Here is an 8826-nt window from a genome sequence, read left to right as displayed (position 1 = left end):
AGATTATTTTAGAGGAAGTCTTTTATAAAAAGGTATCACATTTCGCATTACATTTACCTAAGAACTCCTTAAAGACTTTCAGGCAGAAAAAAAATTGCATAAAGTATTTCCACTTCTACCTTCTATACTGTCTTTTTTCGTCAGGGAGGATCTTTTCAAGATTTGCGGAGGTAAGGTTTTGGAGGAAAGTGATAAATCCTCAGTCCCTATGCTGCAAGTTAAAATATTATTTTCTGGGAAAGTGCATGAGAAATTCACATTGTCTAACTAAGGAGTCATTATATTTCTCCTTTTAGTTTCGTCACAGTTTCGATTAAAGTTTCCTTCCTGTTCCTGTAAAATTTCTCCATTCAATTTATCTTAAGCCCCTCTACCGTGCTCCTCCGATACTTCTAAACAAAAACGTATCGATAATGACCTATTGTCCTTATATTTTGTTTTGTAACAAATAATAAATCAAGTTCTCATTAAATTCCCATCAAATTCCTCCCACACTGTAGTTCTTTAAACTCCCTCAAAGTCCAATGAAACAGTTCTCTTGAAATTAAAATCATGTTTCCCTTCTCAATTTTTATCAAAGCGTCTCTCAAGTTAATTTAAAATTTGCAGCATGCAACTCCCCAGTTCCCTTCAACTTCGTCTGAAATTCCTCTTTAAGTTTTACTCAGGTTCCCCCCAGCGTATTTCCTTCAACTTTCCCTGTAATTTGAAAATCTCATCAAATTTGATTCATTTTCCTCAAGCAGTTCTCACGTTTATGTTACACTAAGGTCGCCTTAAGTACAGTTAAACTTTCGAATTTCTCTCAAGCATCCACCTTCAATTCGCTTTATTTTTCCATTCTCTTAGTTTGCTCATAAGTTACACTCAACTCGAATTCCTTTTAAGATTTCCTCGCGGTTCCATCACATTTTTCTCACGGCTCCTTTCTAATGTATTGAAGTTCTTTTTCTTTCCAGTTCAATTTCTGTACAAATTTCTACAATATTCCACCACCCACCCTCAGTTTCTCAAGTTTTCCTAAATTAATTGTTTCTTATGTTTTCATCAAATTCTTTTAGAACTCATTTCTGGTGGAATAGTTTCTGGAACTGGGAATTTTTCGGGAAACAGATTTTTTAACAAAAGCGACCAAAAGAAATCGCTGGAAATTATTTTTAAGTTTACCAGGAAAATGATTTTTTTCCTGAAATATGAATTTTTATGCAGCGACTAGCTCATATAATTTGAGGCGTGGTGGATGGAACATCTCTTTAATTTAAGTATTTGAACGTAACTTCAGTTTAGGTTAACCGATTTTGTAACTGATCGAAAATATCGAAAAACTGAAAAATATTTAAAAACGTTCCATGACACGCATTATTAACGAGCTCTTAGCGAGTTCATTATTTTGCTATGTCTGTCTGTCTGTCCGTTAGCATCTTGAAAAGGAATATACGGAATACGATGAAAATTTGCAGATGAGATCTTTATCAAATTTGTAGATCGGAGTTTGCAACACAGTACAAAAAATAAAGAAGACCCTTTTGACATCTGCGTTAGTTATGAACCGGATTGCATGAAATTCAAAATGAGTATAGCTTTAGCCATATAATACGCAATGCCAAACTATAGCCACACCCAGGAGCTCGTTTGCTATATTTGTTTCCTATTCCTCATTGCGTTCACTGATTTACTTCAATAATCAAGAAGTGATAATTGGAAGAATAAGATCAACTAATTATAATCTCCACACACATGAACCCCAACGGATATTTTTGCCAGACTTCAATTATTTACCGTCAGAACAATAAGTATATTATTAATAACTATTTCATTAATACCTAAAATATTTGAATCTTAAGCACTCTTCTAAACTTCCACCATTATTCTTATTGGCCTAATCCTCCACTTCTATGAAAATAGTATTTTGACTTCGCCAATCTTCTCAGAATAAAAGGTAACTTTTGAAAGATATATGCTTTCGTGAATCTGTTTTATAGGAAAAAATAGGAAAATATGCTAATTCGTTCCATTTTATTTTACTATCGTTCCTAGACTATGTTATGAAAGAGGGCAATTTTAAAAAAAAAAAAAAAAAACAAGAATAATTCCTTTAATGTTATTTAAAAAAAACTTGAAAATTATGGAAAATACTTCTCTGTATGTATGCATATTGTGGCGAATATTCTAGAAATCCCGATAAACATAAAGGTACCATGAAAGATTTTAAATCCAATGTTTTCTCCGAATAACTTTCGGAACTCCTAGCAGTCCAGTCAGTATAGACATTTGACCATGCAAAAGGTCAGACAGTTTGGCACAGACCTAGATTTTAGCGCCCTAAATAAGCTGGCGGGTTAGACTGTTATTTTTAGGTCTACTTAGTTTATAATAGAGCGTTTATTTTATCCTTGAGTTTAAACGTTGTAATTCCGAAACTGTTGACCGCAGTAAAAAATGTTATATAACAAATCTGTAGAGAATTTAATAGTGAATAAATTGTATAAGAGCTATTTTTTAAAAAAATTAACCAAAAATCCCTGATACTGCCCCTACGCAAGGTTCAAAGGGGCTTTTACTGAAAACTTGTAGAACCTTTATAACTCTTTTAAATTTCTAGTATACCTCACTAAACTGGGAAGAAAACCCCATAATAGCCTCCCAAGAACTCTCGGTAAATCGCTTCTACACACACTCTCTCTCTAGGTAACTTCGTCTCACAAAATAAAAACTTAATCTTATGAAAGATATAGTTTTTTGAAAGGAAGGAGGACGATTGTTTCGCATACTTCCGTGATGGGTTCTCTCTGTTTTGGATTTTTGAAATTTTTGGTGTAGTCGATGTGAGTTCTGGATAGTCTTCTGAAAGATTTTTAAGGCTCTGGCTGACACTTCATTATTTATTATTTATTTTTACTTAGGCACGAACAGGCGTTAAAGTGGCTAAAAAATTAATTTAAAAAAACTTTCTCATTGCCACTTTTTGAGCTCTGTAGGACATTTTAGAGAGATGTGCAATACGTTTCGTTTCGGAAAAATCTCCATATCAACTTCGTTTTTAGCGCATTTCCACAATAAAAAAAAATGCGCTATTGTGGCCACTTTGTCCGTCCGTCCGTCCGCTCGTTTTGCGACGCTACTAGTTCTTTATCTTAAGAGCTATTGTTCTACTTTTTCGCTATTTGGTTCGTTATGGTGTCGAGTCTTGTACCAAGGAAGGAATTTTTTCTGTACCGCTTACAAAAAAAGTTATTTTAAAAAAAAACAAAAAACCGTTTTTTACATGTTCCATAATTTTACACTTTTGCCATTTATTAACGATCCTAGAGATCGTTTATAATTTTGCATTGCTATCTGTCGTCTGCCTGTTGGTTTGTCCGTCTGTTCCTTTGTCAATCTGTCCATCTATCTGTCCGTGTGAACGATAACTTTGTTTAGAAATGTTCGATCGCTTTTACATCTCCGTTAGTTATGAACTGAATTGCATGAAATTCAATATGGGCATAGCCTTAGCCATATAATACGCAATGCCAAAAGTTGAGTCGAATCGATTCAAAATTCACAGTGCCCTTTTCGCATCTCGACCATTTATAAACCGAATTGCAAACTTTTTAATTATAAAAGTATTTAAATGAAATTTGATACATAGCCACTTGGAATAAAAGCAAATTTAACGCCAATTTCAAAATTTGGTTTTGCGCATGCGCAGTGCCAACTTTTTTAGTTATGGACGCATTTAGATGAAATTTTATACATAGGCACTTGGAATAAAGGAAAAGCTAATGCCAGTTTCAAAATTTAGGTTTGCGCATGCGCAGTTCCAACTTTCTTATTTGGAAAAGCATTGTAATGAAACTTTTCTTATAAACTGAAATTGAACTAGCACGTCAAAAATGGATTGCACATGTGCAACGCTATCTTTCATATTTGTGGCCGGATTTTTACAATTTTAACAAAAGTTGCATCTGACAAATAGGAAATGAATGCAAGTGGAAATGCGCTTTATGTAAATCGTTTACGATTACTTTTTAACTTGTTTATATAGTCCGTAAAAAACAGAATTGAGTAGCATTTTTTATTACGAATACAACGATAATATACAAATACGGCATACAAACAAAAATAAAAGATGGAAACTGTTGGTTTCAACAGGACGGTGCACTCGTCCACAACGCCCTAATCGTATGAGAATACCTATTGGAAAAATTTCCTAGAAATCCTGGAAAATGAAAAATTTCTTGGTAGTTATACACACATCGCCAGTTCTCAAAATCAAACGGATTTTTAATTTTGGAAACCAATTTGATTTCTAGACAGCCCCTGTAGTTAAGTATGTTAACAAAATTGGGAGTCCATAATGTAACTTATGAGAGCTTCGTTACAAGTCTCACAATTTTCGTTCCGCTTTCATTTTCTTATCGCCGACCATAACATCCAAGAGGGTAAAATTAATGACTACACCTAAGCTCTTGGGTGTACCCTTTCTGAATCTGTAAAAATCTACCCAAACTTCCTGCTCCGAAATGAGTTGAGGGTCGTTCTTTTCAAGTTGAAAAACCTCCAAATGCAAAATTTTGTCGAGATTATTTTAGGTAAAATTGTAAAAAGTGCAAATAGGCCAGTCAAATAAGACAAAAACTTCCGCGGGAGTTTCCGGCCAGGAGAACTATGATTTTCGGATTCAGCGGATTTTTTTACGTAGACTACACTCGGTTTCGTTGAGTGAAGTGTCAACATCCAGTTTAGGCTACCTGTACTTTTGGAGCTAATTTGAATGGACTACTTGTATACTCGATAATTCAGTAAATTGTAAAATAAATACGTACTAAAGGAATAAATAAATAGGATTACAAATTACAATACTATAATATGTTAGTTAGGGGGCAGGAAAAACCTTGTCAGATAAATTGCTGTAGAAAATTGCGATCCGTAGATAGCCTGAAATGCAAGCGTAAAATTTTCAAAGTTTTGTCACATGAAAAGTGATTAAATTTCCAAGTCATACACAAAAAAGAGGTACAATGCCATTACTAATTGTTAAGTTTATACGTCTATGAAAATATAATTCGTCTCAATTTACAGCAATTGTTTAATTACTGTCTAGCAAAAAAAAAGAAATACGTGAAGTGTTAAGTCGGGACAATTTATGAATGAAGTTGACAAATTCGTCTAACTGACTCATCAAGTGACTTTTTAAATCGCAGTTTATGAATGAGGACATACGATACTATAGTGTATTTGATATTTTGAGTGTAAGGTGAGAGGACCTAGCGCTTTATTCTTCTGTTTTTGCTCCTGTATAATGTTACACTTTATCTAATTCACCTGTTTCGGATATTACACCGATATAGATCATTTTTTATGTGCTACGACAAGACGCAAGACATAAATCTAACTTCCTACTTAATCAAGCGCTTAATATAATATTACGTCACTTCCTTTAACATAATAGTAAATTGGGTCATACGTAATCGGTACTGTTTTAATTGTCAAATGAAGGAAAACTTCTATTTTCGTATAGTTTTATTGTTTCTCACGCCTTAAAAGCAACCGTTAATGAGTACTAATTAAAACATTCTGCATATGTGACGATTACGCTTCTTTACAATACGGACCATATGTTTCCTCCAATATATGCATCATAAATTATAATTTTTTTAATCATCGTTTACGTTGCGTTGCGCATGAATCGATTTTCAAATTTTCATTTTCAATTAAATCTTTAATGGCCATCGTAAACTGGCTTTCATTAATTTATGCGAATTTTACACATGCAGAATTGTTAGAATTTCATTTAAAGTGTAACCCGTTTTATAAATCATTCACTGCATGTAAAGTGTGTCATTTCATATAAGCGCCGTTTTTTTCTTCTAGTTCTGCGATGCTCATTATATGCTAAGTCCACAGTCTTATTGCGAAAGTGCTTTGTGCGATTGTCCTTAATCCGGAACAAAGATCACAAATGCCATCATCAGGCCCTAGAATGTAATGCTTTAACAAATTTGAGTTCCTCTGTAGCGACAAAACTTACTTAATTCGTTTTCTAGATATCGTGCCAACGGACAGATGGACAGACGGACAAACATCTCAAAATTAATTATGAACTCTCTTTACATTTATACGAGCGGGGTCAATAATTTATTTTACGCTAGATTAGACTATCTTGTTATGCATCTCGACTGTTGATACTGTTTTTATTAATGCTTGCGCTTTTTTGGAACATTATCGAACAATCGCAATCATATTTCGCTGTATTAGTATTGCGTTAATTATGCAGTATAAACAATTGCGCTCGTATGATTCATATTACAAAATAATTAGGTTTTTAAGCGAATGTCCCGTGTTGGTTCTGTTGTGATTTATAATCACAGCTCGGAGAAATGATGTTTCACACTTCTCAGTATTTTTTTAGATTTGAAAAAATTAAGAAAAATAAGAAGTTAAATATTCCTAAATTTTGATTTTCGCAACAAGGGCGAGTGACAACCCTCTATGCAATTTGCAAATACATTACCTCAATGCGTAAATAAGAAAAAAATCGCCTTCTGTATAAGCCCGTATTTTTTTTCGAATTCCGTCACAATTCCATATGGCCAAAACGGAGCGCTAACCAACCTAATCGTTGTCGATAAAGGCGGATAAAGCTAAATATAGTTGAGGTATATACAGACGATTGCTAAAAGCAATACCCTAAACTCCCAAGGGAAGGGGTGGCCTGCACTGAATCATTATAAACTTAATCATCATTCATCACACTTTCTACAACCAATTATCACAATTGCTTACTTAAAATAACCTAATGAGTTTGTTATCATTATTTTTTGTCAACTGCTAATGAATAGCGCTCTGGCATTATTTCGTTTATTATATTATGGAAGACCACCAGTGGATACTAACGCTTGGGGGTAGTCGAAGTGGTAGTTTGCAGGCATATGTTTAAGTTGCTCTTTTAAGGGCGTGATTGCCAGTATGTTTAGGTCCCATGGGGGGTTCTCTGAATAAATGTAATTTAAAGTTGGGCAGTTCAATTTGTGGTAATTTAATATTGATTGTTATACCGTAATTAGACGTTTTTTTTCTCGGTGGTAAATAGTAGAGGATGTAAACGAATAGGAACTAGCGGTTAGTATTTGCACATAACGTTACTGACTCATTGACATATAGTGGTCGCGGTTTTGAATTTCAAAAGTTTCAGGTGTCAATTGAATGAATGCATCGTCGCTGGGAATACTCGCGTGCTCGCTGCGATTTCATTAAAATAGAAAGGCTAGCAGCCAGTCGAGACATTAAAACAATATTAAACCCAGATGTCATGTGTCACTCAAAATTTTTGGGCAAAGCGAAGAACGTACCCTTTCGATTCGAATCGTAAGCGTATGGCTGGAAGCTTTGAGACTGTTTAAACATTTACTCTTCATTTCCAAGAGTCGAGCGTGACGAATTTGGCAATGACCGTGACCGTAGCGAATTTTTGCACCACTTGGATTTACACCGACCAGTTTTTAATAGCCAATGTTGGCAAAATGCAATTAACATAAAAATAATCGTAAATTGAAAGCAGGATGCCTGTTTCTAATTGCAAAATACAAATCGCATTTTTCAAAATTCCAAGCCGAGTGTGAGACAAAAATGAATAATTTTGTAATATGTTGTAATTTATTTGTATTACTTCCTGCAGATCGCAGATGCCACGTGCATACACTAAGAAGTATCGAGTAACTTGATAAACACAAGTTTTCGGTTGTAAACTTCTATAACGAGACATTAATTTTCAATTCTTAATCCTTATGGTGTGTTTAATTTGTTTTTTAGTTAAGTGATACGATTTCTGCACTTGACTAACACGAGCGCCATCACTTTAAGCGTCTGTTTTTTTCTATCTAATCATTTATGAATTATTTTATGATTCTATAGCACTCGTGAGTCGTGAAAAAGGGAATTTTTTGCACTCACCGAGTTTGTTGAGTTGCTTCCGGCTTCGATTAGACATAAGGTAGAGTGCATTTCAGTACACATGTATTTGGCACCGTCTATAGTAATCCTAATGATGAATTAAAATATGCAACAAATAGTGTGAACATAAACAAACTAGCTTGAGTCACCACTTAAAAATTGCAACGCATTACATACGAATCTTATCCAGATAGGTAATATAAATAAACTATTGCTATTATTTAAGATGATATTGTCGGCATTTTATCGCTGTTAAAACGGTACATATAAACAATATTATTATCAAATAATTAATTATGAAGTTGTCACGGGATGTTTAAATATTTACAAATGTAATGAGAACTGTTTAGATTTATATTTATGTTTTATGTACGATATCTGCCTCTATATTTCCTAATAGGATTCTGATAAAAAAAGCACAAATTTGTAATCATGTCATAGTATATTTGTCCATTTTAATTTTAACTACAAGTAATTTAGAAATACATACAAAAATGGGGTACTTTGCCTTTATTTATTTAATCGATCTCTTAAAGTTTCCGAGATCCCAATCATCACTCTAGAATTAGGAACACCCTGTACACGGCGTGACAAATAAATATGTCAAACATTTTTTACTCGTAAGGAAGATCCAATATAACATTTCTCCAAATAAACTCAAACCCAAAAATGGAGTGTCTGGGAGCTCCAAAATTCCCAAACTTTGGCAAAAAATCCTACCAACCTACCTACGGGGATCCAAGTAATATCCTATGATAGAAATTTTTGGAAAATTAGAAAAGAAAGTACATACTCAAATTAAAGATGAAATGCATTTTTGAAAGCTTACTTGCCAAACATTTTGGACCCTCAGGATAAATTTAAAAACAGTTTATCGATTAATCTATAATT

The sequence above is a fragment of the Photinus pyralis genome, unplaced genomic scaffold (assembly GCF_008802855.1).
Source record: "Photinus pyralis isolate 1611_PpyrPB1 unplaced genomic scaffold, Ppyr1.3 Ppyr1.4_LG1, whole genome shotgun sequence".
In the NCBI taxonomy this organism is placed as follows: domain Eukaryota; kingdom Metazoa; phylum Arthropoda; class Insecta; order Coleoptera; family Lampyridae; genus Photinus; species Photinus pyralis.
The sequence above is the reverse complement of the archived record's forward strand: the minus strand, read 5'-3'. Positions refer to the sequence as shown.